A 6,000-nucleotide genomic window follows, 5' to 3' on the forward strand; every position below is an offset into this window, starting at 1 on the left:
CCACTTTTATTAAATGGAGCAGGCTCTTTGTTGGTACATTAAATAGTATCGAGTACAGCAGGAGGCAGTGCCTTCTATTAAAGTCTTTGTTATGCAACAGCGTTCTACTGTTGGGGATTTAGTCTTACTGTGCGGTATAATGCTATAATTTCGATATGGTGGTCACTTCTGGAATATCCCGGCTACATTTACAGCATTTGGCAGATGCCATTTTGTGAGCAGATTAGCGTTAAGGGTCTTCCTCTATACGTTGTGGGTGCTTGGATTTGAACTTGTGACCACCTGATCCAAAGTCCAATGCCTTAACCACCTCCAGCTAGCACACGTTATTGCCATTGTAGTATATAACAGGGTTTATTTATTTTTCATTGAAAAGTTGATTTGATGTGAAAATGCTGTACAGAATTTTTTTTTACAGGGATCTTTTTAAAATGGTTCAATCATTTGTATTGTAGAAACCCATAAAGGGGTGTGTCCTGAATTAAACACCTTTTAGAGCTACATGCCAAGTAAGCCCAACCAACTAACCTCCATCTCTAATGCCTTCAATGTCTTCATCCTCATCATCTCTCTATAGTCTAATACTGCTGTCTGTGCAGGCTCATATTCAACCACTTGCTCAGCTGTAAAGTACAGAAAATGTGGTGAATTATCATCTCAAGCAGCCTTTTTTAGACATATACCCCTGAGATCTATCATGTTAATTAGCTCTTGGGTAAAAATAGCATGTGCTGAAATATCAGATCAGCCTTTTTTTTTTTTTTTTGGTCCAGTCATAGTTGACTGTTACAGTACGATTTATTTTTCATGTGAAGTTTTATTATAGCCACACGAGGGCGAAAGAAAACACCAAAATGGACCTTTTGTAAATTATACATGTGAATTATCATGATCTACAGTTCGTGACTTTTTTTTTTTTTTATTTATTTATTTTTTTATATATAGAGTTTTTTAGACTTTTTTAGTCAACACACATTTTTGTTTTATTTTGAGCTTCAGTGTAGCGTGTTGTGTAAGTTTCTGAACCTCCCTTGAGAATGAAATTCATATAAACTGCGCTCCAGCTCATGAAACACTGAAAAAACACTCGCTAATATGCAGCAGAAATGAAAATTTTGCATCTTATTGCTACGAGCCAAGCTATTTCTGCTGATTTTTTTCTTCTTATTAAAACATTTATCATGGGTGACTTTATATGTCAAATAGAAACTCTATGAAGATCATAGAGGGAATGGGATCGGGGGAAAACTTATGCACCCAACAAATGTGTGAGATATGCAGCCAGAATCTTGATTATTCTACTGTTTAATATTTGCTCCATCCATCTTGGCCTCAGTCCTGGCCAGTGTTTTCCGTTCCTACTAAGAAGCACCAGCTACACCATGATGATGCTTCCACCACCGTGCTTTTACTACATTGATATTCTCCTTCTATGCTGAAATTGTCAGCCGTATGCAGTAAACAATGTTCTGGCTTCATACACTTCCGATGTGTCTTGATTGACAGCTAGTTACAGCACAAAAATACACAAAGCATAATAGATACATGAGGGGCAGACAAGTACTCCAGTGTGAGGACTGAAATGAGGCAATACGGAATGCAAACAATGGCTTATTGACTCGGGCATGCTGTTGGGAAACCGGTGATGAAGTTTTGAAGATCCATGAGAAGAGCTAGACAGAGGGACTGATGGAGTTGTTACCCAGGAGGTTACAGTCCAATTTTTCATCTGACCACATCACCTTCGTTACATTTACTCTGTACCTCTGATCCGCCGTGTATTTTAGTGTGTATGATGACGCAAGTAGCTGTAATTTCTTTCTTGCTGCTAGACGCTCCAGAGAGGAAGAAACGCGAATGGAAAATTCTTTGTACGTGTGTGGGTTGGGCTTGTCGAGAGCATGGAGACGATAATTTGGTGTTTACGGCAGTAAACCCCGTCATCAAATGGCTAATCATGAAGCAATTCTCCATGTAAAGTCACCATGAAATCGACCTTTTGCCTTGTTTTTTCTCGGCCATTTGTTCCGGACTTTTCGTTCATATCATTAGGGAGATAATAAGCATCAATCTGTGTCCAAAAGGAAACGTTTTGGGGTTTTGTTTTTGTTTGGATGGGTTTATACAGCATGATATGACTCTGTGTTTTCCTGTTGACCCGAAGATTTCAGGTATCACTCCTGGGAAGAATTTGTGATGTGTTGAGAATGTTCAGAAAGAAATGGGCTAAAGGGCATGGTTACCTTTTGACCCAGAGATTGGAATATAAATAGACCTTGAGAAGGGAGATGAATGGATATCGGAACGGTCGTTGTTGCTCTCATTAATATCATTTCTAATATACTCAGGCCATGTTGGTCACGGATTCTTATCTGCCCTTGAAGGTCAAATTAGACATCCAGTTCCACTAGCAAGATGCCTTGACGTGCCGAGATGCCTCCATCCACTTGTATGTATTAGAATGACCTCAGTTAGACCCTAAGGAGGAGGAGTACCATCACTGTTCATTTGCTTGTTCAAGATCTCAGGATTTTAGAATCCATATTTAAGGCTTTAGGCAAGTTGACTTTTGTGGTTTCCGGTTTCTAAACTCTTATCGTGTAACGGTGACCATTTCTCAAACCTGGTTACTCAACCTACTTCCGCTTATCATCAAATGCGATTCAAGTCCACAGGGAGGTTGTCCTGGGGGTTATCATTCAGCTACGACGGCGGAATCTTTGAGGAAAAACGTTGCGTGTTTACAGCTCAAAAATCTGTGGGGTTTTATTTTGCCATCAAGGAAGAAAACCGCATATGCGCTTTGCGAGGTTCGGCAGACGTCACCTGTTTTGCGTTGGGCCCCGCGTTTTCCCTTGGATTTCGCAAACGGAAATCCTTATTTTAGTTCAGAATCACCGGATCACCATACTGGAAATTTCCGAGTTTAAAACTTTTTGTTATCCTCCAATATCTTGAGTTTTATACTTGATAATTACGATTTAGGATTAGAACATTCTAAGTTTTAATCTCGGAAATTTCCTGCCCCTCCCCTTCCATTTTTTTTATTTTGTTTTTATTTATTTATTTATTTATTTATTTATTTTAAATCATCCCATAGTGGCCCTAATACGCCGTCAGAGTCAGCAATAAAATATTCTACTAGTAAAAGTACTGTTACTTCAATGAAATTATATTGAAGTTAACTGGTCTAAAAGTCTCAAGTAAAAGTAAAAAGTAGCTTTTTTTTTTTTTTTTTTTTTTTTTTTAACTCAGGGTAAAATTTTCTAAGTTTAACAGCAAGGTGGGGTTGGGGATTGTAACATAGTTCAAATAGAACACAGCTGGGTGTGTATCACTGGCGTCTGCCTTGTCCACCTCCATCTTTCTTTCTTGAGTTTAGTGTGTTTTTTTAATATATATTTTTATTTATTTTTTCTCCCGCCCATTAATTGATTTAGTGCAGTAATTTGCAGGACGAATTTATTTATTTATTTTTTTTTCCCCTTGCGTTATTTATTTATTTATTAATTTTTTTTTTATTTATATATTTCAATTCACTGATGGCTTTGATTTAAAATGTAGTTCAGTACAATATGTCAAACAAAACCCACTTTAATAGTAAAATTACAGATTTTAATAAGTAGAAGTACACAAAAACTAAATTACAACAACGTAAATAAATGACGTATAAGTCGTTAGTTTTACTCCTCTTTTATTCAGTTGTTTAAACCAAACCTCGGACAGCCTTCTTGACTCGGATTTATCTTCCAGTTCGAGGCCATTCTTCCTAATTGATCCTGTCCGACACCAACAAACATCCTATTATCACTTTTCCCCCTGATACTGATGTTTGATTTAAACCTTAACCAAATGTCGGTTTCTATCTACACGATTTTATGAATTGTACAGCTGCCGCATGATTGGCTGAATGGATAATTGCGTCGATAAATATGTACGCGGGCTTAACATTCGCTCTTGTGCAATCCTGTCTCTTTTTGAAGCATGTCCAATGAGGAATGTGTGATCTTTGGAAGACCCCCAGGCTACAAGACTATTATAATAACTAACTAAGCTTGCATGCTTACGCCGTATGGAAAAAAAAAAACATATTGGCGCTTTATAGCGGATTCCAAACCCAGCAGGCTTCAACGGAAGGAGTCCTGCAAGCAACTATAAAGATTTTACGTTGCGTACTTGAGTGCAGCAAAACGAGAGTAGTTTCATCTGATTTGTGCCCAATCAAGCTAAAGTAAAGGGCTGGGAAAAAAAATTGCCCCCCCTACAGTGTATGAGAGGACACGGCGATGTTAAAGCACACGTTGCAATCACGACGCAAAAGTATTCATTTAAATAGGGTGCGTTAGTGGAAAACTTTCACGCGGCGGAGATGGCATTTATATTTGCATAAAAGCACCGATCAAGCTGTCGCACCAACGCGTTGGAGAACGCCGAACATTATACACACTTAACCTTTGTGGTTCTTCTCCAAACTCTTTTCACGAAGCTGGAGGCACTAAATTGTACAGGACGTCTTTGGATGCTATAGAAGGAAATCATGCTTTATTCTCTGGCTTATCCCTCCGCTGACCTGTCTTTTACTTGTATACTGTCCATTATTCCATCGTCCTCTCTCTCCACACATCCTCTAACTGCCACCTCGCTAGCCTCCTTCCTCCTTTATAGCATCCTGCTTTATGGACTTGCTCCCTATTTATCCATCCATCTTTGTCCACTATACTTTCATCCACCGATTTTTTTATTTTTTTTATCTTCTACCTGACCTGCTCTTAGTACTTGTTCATCCATCCATCCATACATGGTGCACTCATTATCCTTTTCTGTTGTCACTACCTATTCTTTCACCCTCTACATCATCTTCCACCTGCTCATTATTTCTCTTTCCTCCTCTACTACTTCTACTTCCTGTCTTTGTCCTCCCCCATAATTAACCTGTGCATTATCCCTTAAATCTTCCTTATCTATGTGTCCTTTTTAACATTCTTCTACATGACTTTACTTACCTCTACCAGCCTGGGCATAATCCTTACTTTATTCCTCTGTCAATCATCTTCTATCATTCACTCATTTACCAGTTCACCATCCATTTACTGATCCTTTATTACACCTTTTATCAATTTCTTTTTACATCATCTACCTGTTGGTTCACCATTCATTCGTCTGTCCATTCGTCCACCTCTACTGGCTTGACCTGGCCATCCATTTTCCTCCCAGGTCCTGCTTACTTTTTCTTCCCCCATCCTCCTTTATTTTTCTGCTTTATATTCATTTTGTATCAATTTTCCTGGTTCTTCTTACCATCTCGCCATCTTTTTCTACTTGCAAGCTCACTTTTCTTCGCTACATTCCACCCTAGCCCTCCATCCCTCCACCTTTTCATCCCTTGACTTCTATATGGCCTACTCACTATTTCTGTATCACATCTATCCATTGGACCGTCCATCCACCTCTACTGGCTTGACTTGGCCATCCATATTCCTCCATGGGCCTGCAAATTTTTCAAACTGCATTTCTGTTTTTTTCTTTTTCCTTCCCTCAACCCATACTAATGTGTGTGTGGGGGGGGCCAGCTTCTAAGTTTTCAGGAAATGCCAGAGCAATGAGGAGCTCGGATCATAAAGCCGGGATGAAAGACTTTCCGACTCTCGGGTTCTTATTAACGGAGCAAAGTGAGTCGCCACATCTGGGCTTCAGTACACACTTCACATAGATAATAAATGTGTGTGTGGGGTTTATAATAGCGAGAGAGAAGCGGCGCGGTGTGGATAGATACTTGAGGAAGCCTGTAAGAAGGGATGGAGGAAAAAAATGAGAGAATAGAAAGGGTAGAATTATAGAAGTAAGGGGGTCAGAAGGAAAAGAAAGATCATGCCGTTCAATGCAATGCAGTTTTGTTGTCCCATCTGGGGTTCAGAATCCAGAACGCAGAACCACTTCGGTTCAAGTGAAAGCCACATGAACAGCCTGAAGATCCATGAAGTTCCAATGAAGGGTTAAACT

This window comes from Silurus aristotelis, assembly GCF_946808225.1.
Source record: "Silurus aristotelis genome assembly, chromosome: 9".
In the NCBI taxonomy this organism is placed as follows: Eukaryota; Metazoa; Chordata; class Actinopteri; order Siluriformes; family Siluridae; genus Silurus; species Silurus aristotelis.